Below are 23,398 nucleotides of genomic sequence, written 5' to 3'. Positions count from 1 at the left end.
CTTCTACAGCAGTTGCACATTCAGCATGCTAATGATATTATTCTTGGCCATCCTGTTAAACTCCCAGTATAAGTTAAATGCACAGTAGGGGGCCCTGCTGGATTCTCAACAGTTTTTAGATGGCTACAAATGATAGCTGGGCAGGGGTGGAAGTTTTGATATGCAGTCATGAAGCTGAGAGCTCTTCTATTCAAATAGGGTGTTGGCTTGTACTATCTCTGTCACTTCTCTGGTGATAACTAGATTACCAAAATGTACTATGCTTAGGGCTGCAGTTAGTAGTACGTACAGCTGCCAAATTGCTTAGCTAAATTTCATACAGGGATCACACGGAACAACTGTGATTGTTGATGTCCTGTTGGTTTGGCATTGCCATTCAAGGAGATACTTCTGGATTATTAATACCTTGTATGACTTGGGTGCTGGCTATTTCGGAGATTATGTATTTCAGTGTATCCTGACAGGCAGTTGTTAGCAGGATCCTAACCCCTCAGCAACATTTTTAAGTCTCTCTGATCTGGAAGTTTGGGTGGTGCAATATCCCTTCAGGATTCTCACACAGAGCTAGGACCCTGCCCAAATTTATGTTGGTGCTTCTTAAAAGAAGAAAGACAGAAAGGAAGGAAAAAAGAATGAATCCTAAAAACATAAAAGAAATTCGTGGCAAGTTAAACTTACTGGTAGAACTGACCTACAAGGTACAAAACAATGACAAAGAATGATAATATTTAGTGTTTCTCATAGTATTCCTCCAGGCACATAATACCAGATTTTCTTAATGCAAACCAGTTAGCAACAATCAATGAAAGAGATTAAGTACAATAAAAATATTGGGTTTAGGATAAAAATGTGGTTCCTACCTATGGGCTTGTAAAGGAAAACTCGGCACAGTCCTACACTTCTCGTAGGTAAATTTTGAATTTTCATCCCCTTGTTCACAAGCCAGGCAGAATAAAAATATCCACCTACACTAAACCAAAGGGAGCCACTCGTAACCCAGACACAACCACAACAGACATTCTCGACAGTCCTTGGCTTAATAGAACACTGCTTTGTGGTTATACCCACCACTAGGATTTCAGCTCACAAGTTCTAGCATGTTTAATTTATTCCAGGTCATACATCAAATGTAGTATTAAAATTTAAGATTGCATTTGAGATTGAAACTTTCCTTCGCAGTGTGAGCAGAAGGAATACAGTCAGGGCCGTGGGTGCGTGAGTATATTAATACATAAACACGAACTTGTAGCCATCACTCAAGAAAAACAGTTGGTCTTTAAGAGAGGAAAAAAGTTGTAAAAAGAATCAATTCCATTAAATAGCTCTATGAATCAATTCCACAAAAATCAATGGGCAGCTACAGCCACAAGGTGCCAGGTAGCTCCCACACGTCAGGTGCAACTGTCCGTGACCGCAGCCACTCAGCAGCCCTGCTGCCGGGGGTCCCAACAGCCCGGGGCTGGAGCCAGACCCCCTGCGCTGCCCACGCCCCCCCCAGCGCCCTCCTGCAGCGCTCTCTGCCCCACTTCCCCAAGGTGAGCTGCACCTGAGGCAGCTGGGGAGGGCAGCAACATCACTCACATCCACGGCCTGTGTATCTGTCTGATGGAGCCAGAAGTGGGAGCAGGCTCATGGTGAAATTCCCCACAGAGGCCATGCAGACCTCTGTCTCCACACACAGAGGTGGCAGGCCCTCTAAAGGGACAGCAGAGGAAAGCCCACATTGCTCGTTAGAGCCAGGCATCCCACAGGCCCAGCTCTGCGATGGAGGAGGACTTGGTGTCACAGCAGGTGTCCTGCCCCTCCTGAAGGGAAGCTGCCTTATGCACAGACATGGGGAAGGTGGCAGAGGGACAGCCCCATTTGGGATGTGGGGCCCAACAGCCACCCAGATGTAGGAAGTCACATACTGGCTAACCAAATGACTTCTTTAAGCACATGTTCGTGATTTCCACATTGTGTCAGTCTCTACTGCTCAGTGACTCCCAAGAGACTGTGCCAGGCTGCTGCCCTCTCACTTTCAAAGTGCAGCTTAGTTGCATTTTCACATTTACAGGCACCGGGTGCCCCTTCAGTGACTGGAGAAACCCTTGGGGCTTTCATTTTGTGCTGGCAGCTCTCAGATGACTCTAGAAACAAATCCCCAGGGGCTTCCATTCTGTGTGGCAGAGCAGAGGGCACAGAAAATTCTGGCTTTGTTAAAACCTGCAGAAAAATTCATGTCCTGTGTCTTCCCCTTCATGTGCTCCACATGTGCTGTCATGTCTCTGGGCCTGTGATAGACACACACTATTTAAGAAATTCAGACATAGAATATTTGCAGCTGGAAAACTTGATGAGTTGGCCTCTGCTGTTCAGCACTAAGTACCAAAACCTACTTTTTCCTGCTGTAACTGAGCACCAAGCGTAAATGTGTTCAGTTAGTCCACACAGGCACACTCTTGTTTTGTATTATACCAATATTCAAATGAGAGAAAGAGTGCATGTGTTATATTTGCCTTTATTAAGTAATAATCAATGTAATGAGAAGGCTCAAAGCTGTCCCTGGCAGGGAATGAGCCCACACAGCTTCTCCCCAGAGCTCTGTGACCCAAGTGCCTGATCTGATCTGCAAATTGCATCTCAGCTGTTGGGCCTGATCTTAGCAATGAGCACTCTCAACTCATTTCAATGGGATTTGAGAGCACTTGGTATCAAACCCTCCATCAGTCACAAGTTCCCTCAGATATAAGGGCATGTAGACCTGGAAAGCAGGACTTTGACACATGCTGGAGGTTTGAGCCTCAAAACAAGTGGGAATTGTACAACCAGAGGCTTCAATGTAACCGCTGGTATCTAGCAAGACAAAGCAGCAAAACATCAAAGTTCCTCTCTTCTGGAATATTCCTCAGAACTTTATCATATGACTCTTCTTCTCCAGAAGAATTAATCAAACATTGAAAGGTAAACTGAGGGAAGCAGAAAGGCATCTTCTCCAACAGAACAGCCAGAAGATTTTCCTACAAGTCATAATGGACATTCCTCTCTTTCATCTCCCTAAAAGCATGATGCTTTCTTATTTACTGGGATCTCAGTTTGATTCAAGTCACAAATAAAAAATATTTCTGCCCAGCAGTTTTCATGTATTCTAGTAGGACTAATGTTTGCAGGGAGGTTTGGGTCACAGATCTCCTTCTAAAGAGAGGCTTCACGCACAAACAGATGCCACACCAGCAGTTGCGTGGATGCAGTCCGAGACTATTTTGGTGACTCTCTGAAGTTCTGGAGTAGTTTAAAGTGAAGAAATGACTGCTGTATTTATGAAGGACATCCCAGAACATGGTGCAAAGTCTGTGTGGAAAGAGACAGAGAAAACAGATAGGAATGGGCACATGCCAGAGAATGAACTGATTACAGTGATAGGGCAAATATGTAGAAATGGTTGGACAAAGCAAGTATGTGCACAGCTGAGAATTCTGGAGGAAGTAAAGAATCCAGCAAGTTAGCAAAGCAAAGTACAAATCAAAATAAGATGGCTCGATGGACTCTTAAGTCGAAGCCAGCACTGGGATCTAAAGCATCAGCTTGCATTTAAAGACTATCATGGTTAGTCGTACACCAAATTGCATAATAGACAAATGATACGAATTGAAAGAAGATTAGTCTAGGGGAATAGACTCAGAGGGAGGATTGTAAGGAATTTTATTATTGAAATCCTGCTCCTAAGCTCTTCCATACTCAAGGAAAAAAATCTTAAATCCCATTTCCTGCCACTATAGGGCTAAAAAGTTAACACCATATTTCATAGCAGTTAACATGAAACAGGATTACCATGATGACTTGTTCTTAAAGAGCAAATGCATTCTAAAAACTAGATTGAGAAGGAGGTAGATTTCTTTCTGCCAAATCCTCTGACAAGAAGCAAGAGAGAGAAAACTTATTCCTCTCTAAGACTTCTGGGGATGAACAGAATTTAAAAGCCTTCTGCCCTCGGTAGAATTGATGTACCCTCTCAATTTGGCTTTTTTTGGTCATTCACTGCAGAGACTGACTTCATATGAATAATAATTCTTTTCTTTCCTACTCAAAATCAGTGCTTATGCTTTTTTTTTTTATGAAAGCAAAATAAATGCTTTGTTTATTCCTTAAACATAAAGTTTTTTTAAATAAGCTTTACGAGCAAGATCCAGTGACCCATCAGAAGGAATAACTTTTTAGTGCCAGCCAACAAACTGCTCCCTAATAAAAGAGAAGATTCAAACCCCTACCCAAGCAGACATCCCAGCCAAAGCCTTCTCTGGCACAGAAGTACTGGAGCCTGTCTGGGAGTTAGCTTTGTCAGAGCCTTTTGCATGAGGAGCACCTAGGCGATGAGCATGTGCCATACCTCCCGCTAGACCTGTAATGTTTTGGCCAATTTCTCTCGAGCCTCTGAACTGTGACCTCAAAGCAAATGAATCTGAGAAGAAAATACATTAATCAGGCATTCACACAGCGAGGCTAAGGATTTTTAAACCAGGGATCTGAATCAGCTCTATTGCCTCCCACTTCTTTCCTGATACAATTAGCATCTGCCTCTGCAGCCAAGCCGCTGCCTCTCCAAGGGGGGGACAAGCAGCTGCAATTGCCTTGCCCTACAAATGCTGCCCTACTGCCCACTTCCTCTCCATGGGCTGCAGGAAAGTAGAAACAGCTCCCAGAAGTGCCTTGTGGAGGTTAGCATCCCTCCCCTACACGTGGGGAAGTGAGAGGAGCTGGGAGCTGCTACCAGCACAGCCTCTGCCTCCCTGCTGCAGCCCAGGCGCGGGTTCAGACGTGTCCCAGCCACACCTCTCCCCACCTAGGGCCAAGGCCATGCCAGCTCCACACACCTGTTGGAGGCTTCCCCACATTTTAAGGGAATCCCCAGAAGGGGATTTGCAGGTGCTCCACTCCCTTTAAAGTGTTCAGGCAACAAATCAGCCTGGGAAATTGGACCCATAGTACTCAGTGTGGCCCTCTGACCTTTTCCGAAATGTCCTCAGCCCACCAGGCTGGCAGGACTGAACGTTATAGCTAAGCGTGTTGAAAGAAGCATGTGATTTTTAAATCCAGTTGATTTTTTTTTCTGCTAGAGAACCTTTACAAAGGCATCACTAGCGTATCCACGGGAGTTTTGCAATTCTAGATTACAGGTGATTAAGAATATCAGCAAATAAGCAGGCATACAAGTCAGGGTCGGAAGCAGGCTTTTACTTAACACCAGCCTCACCAGGCACTTGAAAAATAAATAACCCCCCCGAGCAGTTCTGCTTTACCCAACAGCTATAAGGCTCCAGCCCCGCTCCTCGGGCAGGATTGTGCAAGCTCTTACCCCAGCAGTCACACTGGGTTCAAGCGAAGTGCCTGAGTAAGCATTTGCAGAATCTGCTCCCCCCCAGGCAGTTATCTATACTGCACCTATTTGTGCCTTGCATTGCAAGCTTCTTAGCCAGGGACATGGTCTGGAAGTATATTGTCAGCTGCAACGTGCTTTATCTCCATTTATGGCATTAAATCTAATTTTTGGTGCCAAGTGCAGCATTACCCTTACAATGACATCTATTAGAGACAGTTTCCCCTGAAGACTGCGCTCTGACCAACAGCCAGTTTGCACTGTTCATTATTTTGTTTTATTGCAAAACCACCGTGTCCATATTGCCTCTCCACTTCTTTAATTTCAAGCATTTTGCTAAAAAGTAACCAGTCGAGCACTGAATTATAGAAATCCCACACCCTGGCATTACACTGACTCCACTTCAGACGCTGCCATCCTTCCCTCCCTGAAGATTTAAAAGAACTGGGAACCGAATCCAAAATTAAAGCAACAAACGTGACCGGTTAGCCTCCGGTCGTGTGTAAGCTTAGCAGAGGCCAACTTCCCTCCCGGTGCCAGCGCTGCCGTTCCTGCTGGGCACCCAGCCCCTTCCCCCCAAAAGCAGACAAGGGGGAGGGGGTGGGACAGCAGCGTGGCACAGCACCGAGCGAGCGGAAAAAAATCCCCAACTTCCCCTGAAATGCTGCGTCCTGCATGCCACAAAGGACAGCTGCTACCTTCTCACTTACAAAAACGTGACCCCAGCCAGTCAATGCACAGCCCCAGCGCTGGCAGATACCCTCCCACGCACCGCTTCTGATGGTCAAAGCCATTGTAGGGAAGCAGCCTCCCCTCCACCTCGCGAAGGGCTACGTTTGCCCTGTGCTCCAGCTAGGCTCAGGGTGGCTCTTTGAGGGGTTTGGTTGGTTTGGTTGGTTTGCGGGTTGTGTTCTTTTGTTGTTGTTTCTTTGGGTATTGGTTGGTTGGCTTTTTCTGTTGTTTTTGTTCGTTGGTTGCTTTTTGGTGGGGATGCAACCCAAGGCGCTGCAGACAAACACGGGGGTAGCACAGGTCCATGTGTAACCATGGAGGAAGCAAGCACAAATAGGCAAATATTCTGAATAATATCAGAGTAGACGCACATGGAAATGTGCTTGGACTCACCTGGACTCCTTTCCCCCTTTCTAGTCCAACCAGTTCAGGGCTGGGGAACATCCCAAGCCTCTGGCATATGGTGTTAGATACTCTGGGTTTTAGGTTTAAAATGACTGATAGATCTCCTGAAATGGTACAGCTGGTGTCACATAGCCCTGGTCCATTTCACGTGAACCTCTCAAAATTTGGAAGGGAAGGGGAGATTTTGTTTGTTTGTTACAAATGAGAAAAACTGGGGTGCTTAATCAGTCGTTTGCTGCATCTGCTGGGAGTGGAAGCTGGTTTGTCTGGCTGTGGCCGTGCCCTCTGTTCTGCTAAGGGAGAACCCTTGTGCAGCTTTCAGAAAGTCATAAAAAACATCTCAAAAATGCTGGGCATAGCATCGTTATATGAAGATACCAGAGGTAGAACTGCAAAGCATAGTTTACCAATTAAGAAAGCATTTTGAGATCCTAGGGTAGAAAGAATCTCTTTGCTGGTTAGGTAAATACTTTAATTCCGTATTCCAAAGATCACTCTTCCAGCAAGACCCTTAAAATATACGTCTTCCATGACTGTCCTCTGTTGTTAGTTACACCTTCACACAGCTTTTAAATAACAGCGTGGTTTCCACTACTGCAGCACAATTAAGTGTGCTGGTGTTCTGGGCATTTGCTTCCTCTTACAAGCCACTGAATTATTAGCACAGCATTCAGCATGATATCCTCGTGTACCATTAGCAGGGTGAAATATTAGACAATAGCGGCTACTACTGTTATTTACTGATGATTAAATGATAATGGAAATTCTGCCCATCTTCAGACTATCCTGTCCTTACACAGGTAGCAATGGAGAGGTGTACAGATAGATGAAATGTTTTTTTCCAGATTCAAATGGTAAATCAGCAGCAAGCAGGTTCTCATACTCAAGTCTTTGTTTTAGCCCCAGTAACACTGACTGTCAGAATGAAGATAATGGGTAACAGTCCTCTCCCCTCACCCAGGTGACTTTTTCCCTCACTTAGGAGCTAAGCAATATCACTATGGCAATTACACCCATCACTTAAAATGAACAGCCAGAAACTGGAAGGCCCAGCAAAACTGGGACAAGCCAGCTGTCTACAGCTACTAAAAAGAAGTCCACTCTTGGGGAAATACTCAAGACATTCCCTTTCCAGAGGCACCACCCATAATAACAGGCCAACAGTCTCAAACACCTCTGCGTCTTGGATGGGTATGCCGAACCACATACATTTAACTGCTCTTTTTGGAGTTCACTTAAGAATGCTGCCAACTTGTAAACAGCAGAGTCAGTTTTGCTGCCAATACAATTTTTACCTAGAGCAAGCGGAAGTGCTTTTCCAAGAATTTCCAAGACTGTTGCGTCATGCTGTATGCTGGCACTGCACCACACAACCCAAGGAGGAAAGGCAAAAAAATCAAAGCTGCTGCTCAGCGCATCCTGAAAGCGATTATTTAGAGCGACTTATTTGTTTCCAGGAAGAGACCGGCATTGCAAAACAGACCTCCCCCCCCAAAAAAAATACAAAAAAATAGTTTTCAATGCAGGGGAATGCTATACCTGGCATGTTTCAATTCTCATAACAATTTTTGAAACATTGTTTGAGAAAGTACAGTAAGAAAGAGAAATGCAGCATATCTGAAAGACAGGAGAGCGATCTTTTCTATTCTTCCTTGCCCAGTGTGAGTTTTGCAGAATACCGTAGTGTTAGTCCTTTGGCAACTTTACCATTTTGAAGCTTGATTAGAATTATGTGTACGATGACAGCATTTACAGCCCCTGCTAAGGTCAGGGTCCCGTTGTGCAAACGTTTAAATATGATGAGTATTTATAAGATAAATACACAAGACAAACCAAGAACATTGTATTCTCCATACTTTAAACATGCAGAAAACTTAAGTTGCTTAACTTCCTTTATGACCATAGCATGGAAAATTTAAATTGGTGACACAAACTGAACCCAGAGTTCCCTAGACCACAGCTCACCCAGAAGAATTAAATGTGTGCATACATTCAAGCACTGCACCAATTCGTAACAGTAAATACCTAAAACCAGGTTTTCAGTGTAAAATATTTCCCAAGTCTCAAGTTCCTTTGCTTTTAAAACACTCCCAGCCAATACCAGTCTGGTGATATCTGAAGTACAAGACAGCTATCGTTCTCACCCCCGAATTCCTTTTATTTAGTGTTTTGGTACTTCAGTGCTGGCTGTGTACACTTCATAGATGTACATGCACATTTGTATTTTTTAGTGGATTCCCTGCCATATACAACTTTGGTAGATATTTTCCTGCCAAGGAGGACATCCACGTTTTTCTTTGAAGACCGAGCATGATCATGTCATTAATATCACATTATCAAAGAGCATTTGAACTGCCTAGAAAATGAACAAAGAGCCTTTTTCAAGGACTCAAGAAGTTTGATGCAAAAAGCTCCACATGAGGACCATTCTGAATCCTTTATATACTTTATAAGGATGAACAGAAACTAAGAAAAACAACAAAGCAACTCACCCTTCCAGAGGTGGGGGAAAGAACATTACATAAAAACAGCACAAGTTCAAGTCTCACTATACACTGGCATAATTTCAAGCATACTTTTAAATAGCTCTTTTTTAAAAAAACGATGGTCTTCAATTGTATATGATCTGAGGAAAGTCAAATCCTACATAGAGAAAGCCACTACTTTATTGTTTCATCAAATTCTGGGCACTTTACTAACCTTTTGCATCAGTACCCTCTTGTAAAGGGACAGAGGGGATGTTTTCTTCCAGTTTTAGTTTTAGTTCAACAACCAGTTCTTTCAGACTGGAGAAAGCAATGGAAATTTGGGAAGGGTAGAAGGGCAGGAAAGCTTGCTTCCTTCCAAATTAAAACTAGGTGTTAGAGACTAGTATCTGCTAGTTCTAAACTCATAAAAAACCAGCATTGCTAGAAAATCATGAATCCCCTTTTGCTTGAAGAACATTTCATTTGCTTTGCATTTAAAATGGAGCTGAATAAGAATCATGGAGTAAGTCACATAGGAAGGGATCTTAGGAGGACATCAAGAAGTGTTTTGATAAGAAAGCATTTTCCAAGTATTATTTTTAATTTAGCACTTCAAAATACTCAGTTATAGCATTAATTGAAATCAATGCTATAGAAGTTGCTTGGTATATTTATCATAAACAATAACATAGTAAATTAATTTTGCTTCTGATTTGCATGTTAAATCATAACTTGAATGTGTTAAGCCCTGTCTTCCTGCTTAACAGAAAACAATGCCAAATTTAATGGTATGTTTAGTTGCATGTCCACGTGTTTTAATAGATACAAACCAGTGAGATCCAGTCTTTCCACTGGAGAGTATCTACTATATAGGCAAGCAAGAGAGCTTTAAAATAAGGTTTCTTGTTGGCTGGTGTCAATTCACAGTTAAAATTGGCAATGCAAATCACTCTATTCTGTTCTTTATCGGACAAGAGAAGACCTCCAAACTGTCAAACTGACTGCTGGCATCTTGACAGCAGATGGAAACACTGTAAGTGGAGTCTTACATGGCAGCGTCTTTATGTGACGCCCAGAAAACTGAATCCACACACTGAATCCTTTCTTATACAATAGGGAATGATCACACATTTATCAGAAAAAATCTGCTGTACACCTCTGTCGTCTTAAACCAGCCCATGTATAAATGGGACTAGCCCAGTGTAAAGAACGTAGCGAGGTTGTTTGCCATCTGAGGTTTCTTCCCCGGTTAGTCTGTTGTGTCTCATTTAAACCCATGGTAAAAGGCTGATCTGAAGACAATTTTATCTTGCATATTGTTTGGTTCAGCGGGGGAAGGTAGTGGATAGGGCAAACATATATTATTGAAAGCTATCCCCTCTTCCTTTACCCAAGAGACAGAAGGACAGCTAATGCCTCAGGCCAGCATACTGAAGTGAAATGCTCTCTACCTCCCATCCAGAACCTGACTGAGGACACCACTGGCAAGTTTTTCTATCCAGTATCTAAAACTGCAAGGACAGGAGGGAATTGTTCCTAGTTCCCACATAGAAGTCACAGAAAGTTTTACAAAAGGAGCAAGTATATCCTATTTTCAGGGCCATTTTTATTAGGAAAGCAGCCCTTGATGACTGTTTTGAGCAGGAAGCTCCCTACACTTCTATAAACTCTTCTAATTGTCTGCTGAAGACTGGGACCCTTCATCTCCCAGCTTAGCTGTCTGCGCATGTTGCAGTGTGTCTTCTGGAGCAGAACCAAGCAGTTTTGTCCTCTCGACATTAGCAATAAACCCACACTGAAGGAAGCCTATTGCTGACAACCATTTCCCACAATAGGTCCATTTCTGAACATCCACTTGAGGTTTTCAGTGTAAAAGATCACTCTTTAGCCTCTCCAAATAAGAAAATGTACGTACGTAATCCTGGATAAACTAGATTCCCCACCCCTTTCCATTAAGTAAAATCAGTAACTAGAATCCCTGTTTAGGATTTGTGATTACAAGGATCACCCTCCGCCCTGCCCTGGTCAGACAAAACGGTCTCTAGGAAAGCCTGCGAGCCGTCATTTCAATAATGCACAACCCTGTTGCTTCCACTCCAGAACAGCTGACTTGAAGTGCATGCTAGGCTGTGCTTATTAACAAAATGAGAAATCTGATATATAGAAAGAAAACACTATGTGAGGATTAATCCTGGATTGCAGTTTGTGGCCAGCACTGGGCCGTCATCCAGGCATAGATGAAAAAGAACAAAACTTCTCCCACCTGTCATTTACAGCAGGTACAGCTATTGCGGTGTTGTAGCCGCCTTCGTACAGCTACTGTAACAATCCCTTTTATATCAGCTTAAAATTCAGGATTGACCTCACCGTTTCGTTTCTTCCTTGTTTTGCGGGAGCCAGCACTGGAGGGTGAATTTTCTTTCCAGGAATTACAAACAAGAAGTGTGAGTAACTTACATGTTTGGACAGCTAGCGCGTAATACTCACACACTTCAAGGAAAGAAACCCAGCATAAAATTGGCATTCTGTTGGAAGCTGGAGATGCTAACTGAACAAGAAAATACAACTTTCAGGAACGTTTTTTTACATTGTTTCTGCTGGTTTTGAGAGGAGTAAGCACACTGTAACAGCTGATTAAAAAAAAAAAAAAAAAAAAGAAAAAAACACTAAACAAACCAATACAGTTGCTTTGCCAGTGAGCTGCAGCGCAGCAAACTGAAATCACTGTTACATTACATTGTCCTTGTCCCTGATACTACAGCAAGATTAAAACCAATTTAAGCAGCCTTAGTGGTTCAATCCACACCAAACCAAAGGAGAAATCATCTTTATTTTTAAAAGATATTACGGTTGGGTCAGGACTCTGTTCTAATTCCACAGCTGAGCCCTGTTAATTTTTCTCCAAGCCCAGCAGGGTGGGCATGTCCACTGATGCTGAAATGGTTCTCCTTCCCACTGAGCTTTGCCCGTCACCATATAGCCAATACAGTGGCTATGTCACAAATGTCTTCTATTTTATTCCATTCCAAGACCACATTTGCTGCTACACTGCAATGCCACTTTGTGGCAATATTCTTCCACTGATACTGCCAGGGAGGGCAGCTCTGTTCTTACACCTGATCAGGATGATTTGGTTAGGGGGCTGGAAGGTTGGTTTTCTGTAGGAGAAACACAAAAACCTCCTAATGCCAGTACCTTCTGTCTTTCAAGCTATAGTGTGTTCATCAGACTGGATATGAGGGTTAAACACTGCAGTTAGCACATACAGGAGTTCTGATACAAATGGAAATGTACTTCAGCTCTCAAACATTATCCTGTTTCTCTACATCTGTCATCAAAGAAGGTAGCAAGAGCTCAAAAAATAGCCGTGTAGCCGTGCACTATTTTCTAGACAAGGTCAAAGGAATGCACAACATGCAGTTTATGTTTGACAGTTCTTAGTTACTGTGAGCTGTAAAGGTGCTAGAAAATAAGAACTCTTGTTGCATGATCTGCTGGTTACAACTTCAAATTTTGTACTGCGACCACCAATTTGGGGCTACAGTAGCCGTGTTAGGGAGTTTCAGTCATTCACAGCCAAGCCGACTAACACAGCCAAACTGACTAACATTAGGTTCTGTTCCAGTCATTCTAAACAGCTAACCAAAGTGCACTGAGCGCGTACCCTTCCGGAATAAGGCCTCCAACCTCCTCTTTCTCTCTTTCTCTCTCCCCCACCCCTTGTCACACATTGGCTTCTGCCAAACAATTCAGCACTGACACTAGGACGCACCACGTGATACCAAGTGCTTGAAGCATCTTGCCATACTTATTACTATCTATACATCCATAAGTCATTCTGCCCAGCAACGTATGTGAATACTAACATGAGCTATGTCTTTATGCATTAAAGATTTAGAGCTCACCCAGCTCCTTGGCAGAAGCATTTTCCCCAAACACTGAAAAATCATCCCTTTTATGTATCTGTGCCTCATCTGCATTTCACATAGATTAGGAAGCGTGACATAAGAAAAACCTGCTGTATCCTCAGATTCTCCCATTCCTCCTGCTTGCACCCCTCCAGCCACACAAGTCTGCCGTGATTAAGCAATGCATTTTAGATGCAAAAGAGCACGGCGCTCATGTAGGGTTTCCTTACCCGTGTTAGAATGGAAAGTAACAAATGTAAGAGGTTGCTTATTCTTAATGCTGATCTCCTCCGGAGCTAAAATGATATGTCAGTGGCAGGTGGCAAGTTTGAAGACCCCCCTCCCCTCCTTTTTTTTTTTTTTAATAAATATAACAAAGGGCACACAGATTTGACCTGATGGGTCAACCATCAAAAGTTAAACTGATTTAAATAATTAGACCTAGAATGTCAGGCACCACTGCAAATAATTGCTCCTAATGCTTTTAGGATTAGATTGCTAATGAAAAGGCGCAAAAAGGAGGCCACTTGCAGTTGTGGAAATAAGTCAATTTTCTTTCCATATGTCATTTTCTCCATGTAGATTTGCTGTGAAATCCTAAGGAGCCATTTACAGCTTTCTCTCCAGAGCCGCTGTAGCATATACAATAGTTCTGAGTCATAAAAAATAGTAATAAGTCATCCTGAAATACTAGTTGTTTATACACTGTATTTATCAAGCATAGCAAACATCTGCTCGCAGTTCTGACATTTTCCAACGAAAGTGACTATTGCATATTGTTTTCCCCTTTAATTTGTGGAAAAACATGGAAGCCATTCAAATATAAACAGCATTCCGCAATAAATTTAAACCAGTTTTGGTCAAAGGACAGTTTATTAGCAGAATGCAATTTTGATGCTCTTCCCTCTGCCTTCTGGCTGCTCCCTCTGAGCCACTCTAACAGCTAAGCACCATCCAGGGCGGTCGCAGCACCCACCGCTAAACCCCTCGCTTCCTCAGCCAATTCATTAATTTGATGCCGAGCCGCGTCCACCCTCCCGACTCGCGGATACCGAGCGTGAAGTTACAAGCCTGGCGGCCCGCCGGGGGCGAGCCGAGTTCTCCAAAAGCTGCGGCTTGGGCGGCGGAAAAGTTTGCAGGGCACCCAGAGCCCAGCGCCCGATGGCGCAGCGGGGCCGGGCGGAGCGCAGCTGGCGGCCGCGATAACGGGGGGCGCGGGGGGCGCGCCGAGAGCCGCCCGCTCGCCGCTGTGCCCACTGCCACCTGGGCCGCGGCCAAGCCCGGGTCAATTATTGACTTCTCGCCGCCGGCTCTCGCCCCATACAAAAGGGGCCGGGAGGGAGCAGGGCGCCGCGGGCACCGCGGGGCTCGCAGCCGGGCCGCGCACCGCGCAGGGGGCCGCGCACCCCCCGGGCTCGCCCACACCCCCCCCCCGTCTCCCCGCCCAAGGCTTTGCTTTTCTCTTAAACAGCAGACCACCAACACCACCAGCACCACCAAAAAGCCCGGCTCGCCCCGCCACCGGCACGCCCGGGATGCGGAGCCCGGCCGGGCTGCGCCCCGCTCCGCGCCGCGTTCACACGGGACCGGGCAGCGCGGCTCCGGCGTCACCGCGGAGCGAGCCCCGGCCACAGCGCTGCCAGCCCGGACGGACCGTTTTTATTTATTTTTTTAATAATATATATATTTTTATATATTTTTTTTGGAACAGCGCTGCGCCCTGGCTGGCGGGGCGGGGGGCGTGCATTTCCTCCGGGGCACAAAGCCGGGCGGGCAGGGTGCGCGCTCCTGCGCTCCGTCCATTGCATCCCAGCCGGTGCCGTAACAAAAGCCAGAGACCCGCAGCGCCGGGCAGCGAGAGCGGGGCCGGAGGCTCCTTCCCTCCGCCATCCCGAGCGGCCCAGGGGGGCGGCGGGGAAAGGGGGGAGCCGGGGCAAAAGTTCACCGCGGTGCCTGCGGGGCCAGGGGGTGCCCGGTGGGGCAGGGGCAGGGGGTTTGGCTGGGGGATGCCGGCCTGGCTCCGTCGCCTTGCAGCCCCGCCGAGGGACAGGGGAGGGGGAAGGAGGCGATGCGAGTCCCGGGAGCCCCTTCCCTGCCCTCTCCTCCACAATACGGCCAGATTCCCAACACAAACACGCCCCCCCACCCCCACCCCCCCCACCCCTGCACCCCGAGGCTCCGTTCCTTCCCTTCGGGGGGGTTAAAAATAAATAAATAAAGACACAAAAATTCCGGCTCACTTGCAAGGCACGAGTGGGGATGGGGAAAAGGCAGCTCCGGGGCTGCCGGGCACCCCCGGCGGGCAGGCGGCAGCTGCGGCCCCCCCGCCCCGAGCCCCCCGCCGCCGGGGAAGGGGCAGCGCACCCCCGTGCACACACACACACACCCATACACACACACACACACACAAATGGCACGGGAGGAGGGGGAAAGTTTCCAGCCGCTCCAACCAAATAGCCAACAGCGGCGATCCCCAGCCAGGCGCCGCGGCCACCGCACCGTCTGCACGCCCCGACCCCAAAGCTCCGGGGGCAGCGCGTTGGGAGAGCCGGGGGGGACCGGGAGGGAAGGGAGGGGGCACGGCACCGAGCACGGAAAATCCTCTTTTTGCTTTCGGGGCACTGCCGCCCGGCTAGCGCAGGGCAAAGGGACCGAGGGGCCACCCCCCCGGCGGCTCTGCCGGGTGGCCCCGGTGCAGCCGGGCACAGAAAGAGGGTGGCGGATAAAGAGCGGGGGAGCGGGGCTGGGCTGCACCGCGGAGCCCGGCAGCCCCCGGCCCCAACGGGACGCGCGGCCCCGCGCCCCCGGCCGCGCCCGCGCCCCGCTCCGCGTTACCTTCTTATTGCATCTGGAGCAGCAGCTTGGCTTCCCCTGCCCCTCTCCTCCTCCTCTCCCTCTCCTGTCCTCTCGGTTTATACCAGCCTGTTCCTCATCTCACAGCCTTCCTCCCAGCGCCATCTTGCAAGCTTGTGACGTTGGGAGCCGCTCACCCCTGACCCACATTTGAATAGAAGCCAAAATGAAAAAAAGAAGAGGAGAGAGAGAGAGAGGAGAGAGAAAGAGGGGGAAGAAGAAGAAGAAAGAGCGGAACAAGGAGAGGCAGGGGAAGCAGCAGCTAAGCAAGTGCTGTGCCAGTGTGGAACAGCATCGGCTCCCGCTCCCTTGCCAGCTAGTTTAGTAATAAGCAATTTCCTGCTTTTGCAATAAATGTTGCAGCGGCAGGGCTGGGAGAGGGATGGGAGCTGGGTAATTCCCACTGAGGGACCAGGGCTTCCCCCACCCCAAGCCGCCCCCCTTCCCTGCCACCCACACCCCGACACCCAGCCCCGAGCCCGACCACTGGCTCCCAGCAGCCCAAATACTGCAGCTCCCACCCAGATTTTGAGCAGCAAAAAAGGGCATTTATTAAGATTATTTCCCCCATCACCGATGAGGTCTCAAGTGTGTTTTAAGGGAAATTATAGAGATTATAACTTGCACATGTATCAGAATCCTAAATGAGCTTTATACACAAATTAAGAAAGCATGCTCATGTTAACACAATTTGCATATTAGCTTTTTATCACTCCTGTCTATTTGTTAAGGACTGACAGTGCGTTTCGTACCATCCATGACACAGATGAAGACGTGGCCTTTGCACCTATAGAATCAGTAGAAATCTGAAGTTTTAGTTTTTTGGTTAGTTTACCTATTGGAAGTATATTGAGGGAAAAAGTTATTTGTATTTTGCATCCCTGGTCCTGCAAAGACTTTCATGCACGCTTAACTTTAAGCGCATCAGTAATCACTCTGAGCAAGCAGAGGCTACTCAGATGCTTACACCAAGCATGTGCACAGCTTGCCAGCTCAAAATGCTATTTTGTAAAATGTTAAGTGAACTGATATTTTAATCTTACTGACCATTGCCACGAAGTACAACTGTGCAGAATTCTGAATTGTACCTTTGTTCCTCTTCTCCCCTTCAGTGTTATAAAGACAGTAGCTAGTTAATCTGTAATACAGGAGCAATGCATATAAACATTTTTATAGTAATTATGCACAAGAGCTCTTCCGCCATCCCACGTGAGAATCACTGTATTAGCTGCAAGTGTGAGATGACATTCTTTGTCCTTCTGTGCCATCCCTGCCACCCATAACCAAAACTCCCTGCAGCCTGAGCAAGGTGATTCATTAGTGAAGCCGAGCCTACCATTTAGCACAGCTCTAAGAATTCCCTAACAGCTCCAACACCAGCGGCTCTCGGCCACTTCCTGTGCAGATCTCTGCAGCTCGCGTACACCTCAGCTGTATCGCAGCTGCAGCCTAAGCTCTCCTTCTCCGATAATAAAGATATTTTTTAGTTGCTCATCCAGAGTTCAAAGTGTTTTTGCAGGAGATGGTTTCTTCAGCCCTACCAAAGTGGCTCGAGGAGCAAATAAAGATAAGACAGATCACAACAGCCGTATCAGAAAGGTCTGGACTGGTGGTTTGTTCACAGTACACCCCATAAAGAGCAGAACACTTTAACCGCAGTGAGAACAGCAAACCTGACTGTCAGCACAAGACCCAGTGAAGTAGATAAGGATCAATTCAAGACTCTTCCCCCACCGGGAAAGTTAATTTAAGATTGGTGGTGCTGCTCCTAGCTGTATTTTAAAGCTAAGCGGCCTTGCAAATAGCCAGGGAGGTGTAGGTAGCCATTTGCTTCATGCTGTGCAAGAGGAATTGGTAGGCAAATAAACAGAAGTCCTTGCACCATGTTACCTAAACAGGGAAACAAAATGCATCCTGGAGTTATTTCAGGCTGGTTTAGGCAGTTGAGTTTAGAAAGACTCACTTTTGTGAATCCGTGTGTCATTTCAAGACCTCAACAATGCCACTGCCTGCCCTCAGCCTTCCTTCCTTCCCCAGAAGCTTACCGCCCCAGAAACAGAGTCAGCAGAACAGTCTGTGTGTCCCTGCCAGTTCACAGACCCACGTCTTAGTTCAAACCCACTTTCATCAAACATCTGAACAAAGGTGCCAGGTTTTGCACAGGAATGGCTTGAGGCATAAGCATTTCAGTCTGTGTGCCAACTTTGCTATGCAGATGATAACCTCTAAGTGTGAACAGAGCGAAGAAGGTTGGGAAGAAGAGGAAAAACATCCTAAAATCCCATCATAAGATTTGCTGGAGCTGGTGTGCAAAAAGCTTTACTTTTATTTGAATCCTTTCAAGGTTTGGGAAAGATCAATTCATGAGCATCCCTAAGGAAATGGAGGAAATGTCTCAGTGAAGACAAAAAAAAAAAAAGAGAGAAATTAGGTGTCTGGCACCTGGAAATGATATGGTAGGATGCAACACTGCATTCAGCTTCATATATACATGATAATTATAAGGTTGAAAAGGAATTAATGAGAAAGCTAGACCTGGCGCTGTCACTAGAACCATGGACATCTGCGGAGAATCTGATGAGCCAAGTAGAAGTATGACCACACCTACCTGGAAAACATCTACAGGCATGCAAGGGAGATACCATGATACCTACGGTGTCTCCAAGCAACCTCAGCCAGGGAACTTGCCATCCAAGCAGAGGGTACACCCTCAAGTTCCAGGAAATCACACCCACTGTGGGCATGCCTAGCACCGGGTGAAACCCGTGCCCATGTACGTGAAAAGCAAATGCCTACTGCGGCACGGAGAATGGCATTCACAGGTGAAAGACCAGAATAAAAAGGCAACGGTGGCCTTCTGTTTGCAGGTGTGGTGGCACAATGAGTGTATCAGGAAGGATGTTTTGAGCTCATGGACACTTCAAAGAAAGAGGCACCTTGGTTCCAGATAGATACTTGTGCTTAACTTTGTTTCCAAAATTGGCTTGACTGTATTTTTTTTAACATTTATTTTAAAAAGCGCACAGTAAGGACTCGGTAGTGGATTGTGCTGGGTGCTCTGCAGCTACAAATAAAAGCTTCGACTTCCCAGTCCAATGTGTTGATGAATGCGTTGAATACTACATGCCCATGGTAGCTATGAAGAAAAGATTTTTGTCCTAACTGCATAAAATGAATTCAGACCAGAATTCAAAGCACATGGGAATGTCATGCCATCCTTGTGTGTTAGCCCTCAGTATCTATTCACAAATAGCTTTGTAATGCTGCTTTCAGGCATAAAAGTGTAATTAATATTGCTTACCCCCAAGTTCTTGCTGGCAAAATATTTGGATTCAAATCAAGGTGGTGGCAGAAACCCAGAGGAATTTCAGGGCTTCGGTTTGTTTTTAATCGTTTCCGACCAACTGATGGATTCAGGAGCACCTCCCGTCCTCTGTAGCGGTGCTAATGGCAAGTTTATACTCATCATAAAACAGGAAGAGGACGTGGGTAGAATTGATACAGTGGCGAGTCAGTGCTGTGGATGGGGAATGAAGAAATCTGAGCAAAGAAAATGCCACTGCAGAAAGTCAATAGAGGAACGACCGAAGTGTGGCCATGTGCCCTCACAGCTCTTCAGTGCCACCTGCCTTCAGTCCCGACGCTGGTGGATGGCCAGTGCCATCTAGCAGGCAAAACAGTTGTTTACAGTAGTAAACCGGTGGCTGAGAGGAAAAGTTGAAGTGAAAAGGAAGAAAACAGCGATTCAAGGAACTCGGGAAAGCACACGGGGCAGAGAATGGCAACCCAGCAGTGTGTCTGAGAGCAAAGCGAAGGCGAGGGCTGGCCAGCCTGCTCCTCAAGAATGAAAAAGGATTTAGCTCCAGGAATAAAAACGCTTCTGAGCAGTGGTTTGCAGTTACTGCCTCTGCAGAGGGGTCGTCCTGACAGTGCCTAAAAATGCTGGGGACCAGAATGTCAGATAGGAACCAAAACCAGGCATCCTTGGAGGCATTTCAGTGACCTGGGAGAAGTTTTTGAGTTCTGCTTGAATGGCAACAGAACAGACGGTGATAGCTCATGAAATGAAGGTGTTTTCCTGTCTCCTCAATAGAAATATCTCTCTGCAGCGTGACACACAGGTCTGGAAGGTCTTTTCCAACAGACTTCGAAGTGTCCGTGGGGGAGACTATTTTTTTATGCTAAGATGTGTTGTGAAAATCTTTCATTTCTTAGCTGCAGATGCCTCTATGTATGAATATACTATCCTCAGTGAAGCCCCTATATAGTTCACTGGATGAGTTGGTTCCCCCACTGCTTTCTTTGGTCTTTTGACTGCAGCAGGTGGATGGACACAAAGAATATTTCGTTCTGACCTTTCTATAGTGATACCTTAATTTCTCATATCTGTTCCTGTTGTTACTAACCGAAAGTTGATAGTACCCAAATTCTACGATGAATTTTTTCACAGGTTTATTCTAACGCAGCTGAAAAGCAAACTACAGTCGTTTAGGAAACTTACAGATAATCAAGGCAAATCGAAATCTCTAAATGTAATCTGAAATCGTAGTATCAAAAATAATTACAAACATCCCCAGTTCTGAGCTAGTTTTATACTGCAACTAATCACAGATTCACTCAGCTCTGCATTGGCTTGCATTTTAAGGTTTCTTTTAAAAGTCATGGGGTTAGAAAACCATCTAAAAAAAAAAAAAAAAAAAAAAACAAAAAAAAACCCTGAAGGTAACATCCTGAAAAACAATGCTAGTCATCTAGTGCTTGTACAAAGTACCATTTTGTACCCTTCTGCTTCTGTTGTATTCTTAGTGATAGAAAGTTTTAATTTCCTTGGAAGAGAAGGAACATACAATATTTTTATTGCTAGAAGCTGAAGCTTTTTGCTAGGCATTCTGGCATACGCGAGGCTGATGCAAGGTTTTTTGCTACTCTAATCAGATAAAAACATTGCTTCCATTATACCAAGATCTTTGATTTCTGTTGGCCCATGAATTTCATTGCTGAATGCTCACTTTGTACCTATCTACAAAACATCTGTATTTAACTGTGTCTGCCCTGTTAGTTAATGCAGTCTGTGCAATGGCACAATTTCACTAGACTATGGGAGAGCATTAAAAAATAAGGAAAACATCTGATGAAAAAAAAAAAAAAAAAAACAAAAAACAACTTATAGGTCTTAAGAATAAAGGGAGATTTGCTGAAAATAACACTGAAGTAGTTGAGTAAAGGAAATTAAAAGAAAAAGGAAACGTTTCTTTAGCCATGTAAATAAACAGGGAGCAACAAAAAAAGAACAGGTGCTACTATGAAGTGTGTGGACAAGGAAAAGAGCAAAGATAACTTTTGCACACACAATCTAAATGAAAGCTTGGCCATAGCTTTTAAGAGAAAGAATGGATTTAAAGAAGGGAGCAAAAACACTGTGATTAATTGGAATGAGGGAATGAAAATAGAAATTATCCCACTAAATGTGAAAGTAAATATAAAAGAGCTCCACATATTCAAGTGAGGGAGATCAGGTCATTTCCATCCCAGAATTCCAGAGAAACAACAGATTGATAGCAAAGTTTTAAAATACACTTTTGAGTTGGAGGTGGTTCTTGCATGTTTTAAAAATAGTACATATATAGAATGCTTTTATTTTAAAAAGTAATAAAAAATTACCTAAGTAGCCACTGAGCTCCTTAGCTTGACTTTGAGACCATTTCAAGCTTTCAGAAGAGTTTTGAAGGAAAATACAATTAACCAAAGACAAAACAAAACACACACACACACAAAATAACCCAACAACAGGAGAGCGAAAGAGATGATAAATAGGATAAAATGTAACCACAAAGCTGATTTTGCTGGAGTATCCTGAACTATTTCTTTGCTGAGATAACTGATATTCTAAGCAAGAGGAAATGTAGTAGATCTAATCTATATGGATTTTAGTCAAGTATTTGATATGATGCCACATGGGAAGTTATTAATTAAGATGGTGAAGATGGGGATTAGTACAAGAACAGTAAAATGCATAAGGAATTGTCTGAGGGAGAGGTGCCAATAGATTACTATTGGGATAGAGAGATTACTGGTGATTCAAGACAGAACTTGTTTAATATTTACTATAATGATCTATTGTAATTTAAGCTGGAGTGTGCTAAAAAAAAGTCTGATGCTATGAAATCAAGAGGCACTGACATTAAAAAGATCATAATGTCATGGACAGTGAGCTGGAAGACACTGAAAGCAACGAGCAGTGAAAATTGGATACAATTCCATGCAAAAACAAGCATACATTTGGAATGTGCTTCACCATTAGCCATCAAAAGTTAGTCATGACCAAGCTGGTCATCAAGGCTTCTGTACTCAACAAAGAGAGTAAGATACCTCAGGGATGGAGGTCTGTCCCACATCTTCTGGGTTCCTAATTTAGGAAAAGAGGAACTGTTTTGTGGATGTGTCAGTTTCTCTATTAGCTCTAAAGGATCCCATACAGAAGGATGAAGAAAATAAATTCTCTTCAAGGAAGAAAACTGACTACAGAAAAAGAAAAGGAAAAAAAAAAAAAAAAAAAAGGAAGGAGCTGAATGCATTAGTTTGTCAGTGCATGACTGTGAACCATGGATACGTGAGGCAGTAACAGAAGTGATAAATGTGATGATCCCAGATGAAACTCTTCCAGTAGCAATAGAAAGGCACCACTGCCATTATACAAAGCGCTGCTAGACCTTTGTGTCTGTTGTTGTGTAGGATCTCATCACAGGGATTAAGACAGATATTCATTTATCAGGATGCCCAGAGTAATGATGAGAGATGCTAGCTTTCTAAAGCTAGCATGGGAATAGGGATAGGGATAGGGATAGGGATAGGGATATGGATAGGGATAGGAACAGGAACAGGAACAGGAACAGGAACAGGAATAGGAATAGGAATAGGAATAGGAATAGGAATAGGAATAGGAATAGGAATAGGAATAGGAATAGGAATAGGAATAGGAATAGGAATAGGAATAGATAGGAGAGTGTTTATCACCAAAAGCATGTGTATATTTTGACTAATTTTGGTCCCACTTTAATTTTTTTGAGTTTACATGTAAGTGTATATGTGAGTGTGTACATACACATGTACACACACATTTAAGTGATGTTTTGATGGTCTTTCTTTTGAAGATAAAAGAGATACCAAGCTGTATCTTGTATGGTTTGTAATAACCCACAGAGCCAGCCAGTGTTTGTTAAATGGTATTTCTAAGTATTCGTGGTATTGATTTTCAAGCTACAGGTAGCATAAAATCTGTTCTTGTCCTCACATTTGATACAAATCAGAAGAAAAAAAAAGCCCACAACAGAACAGCAAACTTGTCTGTACAAAAAATCTTTTTGCTTTCTTTGTGTGTGTGCTTTGAATGGCAGTGTGTACAGTATGCATAAGTAATTAATGCTGCAGGCTGGAAGAATGACTTATTGTCAGATGGAGGTAAAGCACACAATATGGTCAAGTAAGCAGTTCCAATAATAGCAGTGCTTATAGAAGCAAAATGTAATAGAGGGCAAACTCTACAGGTTGCCAGATGGGTGTCGAAGTGGAGCTTTGTTGCCAGTCGGTGACCAGGGGACAGCAGAAGGATTGGTTTGAGCTGAATGCCTTTGAGGTTACATGTTTGCCACACGTAGTGAGATTGTTTCTCAAGCAGTGGC

General features: G+C 44.8%; 2 protein-coding genes across 9 annotated transcripts in view; one reads left to right on the top strand and one right to left on the bottom strand.

Annotated features, from left to right (window-relative positions):
* Positions 1-16,045, bottom strand: part of HIC2 (HIC ZBTB transcriptional repressor 2) — a 74,597-nt gene extending 58,552 nt beyond the window's left edge. For 3 of the 8 annotated variants that reach the window (XM_084491599.1, XM_084491598.1, XM_084491600.1), the window contains exon 1: positions 15,702-16,019. The gene's annotated coding sequence lies outside the window, so the exon portion shown is untranslated. Of the gene's footprint in view, positions 1-13,842; positions 14,211-15,701 lie in introns of those variants that run through there. The other 5 variants (XM_084491597.1, XM_084491601.1, XM_084491607.1 and 2 more) reach the window with 5 other exon arrangements.
* Positions 1-23,398, top strand: part of UBE2L3 (ubiquitin conjugating enzyme E2 L3) — a 243,152-nt gene that overhangs the window by 158,767 nt on the left and 60,987 nt on the right. The window lies entirely within an intron of this gene.

Source organism: Aythya ferina (genome assembly GCF_964211825.1).
Source record: "Aythya ferina genome assembly, chromosome: 17".
Classification (NCBI taxonomy): domain Eukaryota; kingdom Metazoa; phylum Chordata; class Aves; order Anseriformes; family Anatidae; genus Aythya; species Aythya ferina.
Note: the sequence above shows the minus strand (reverse complement) of the source record. Positions and strands in the feature narration are given on the sequence as shown.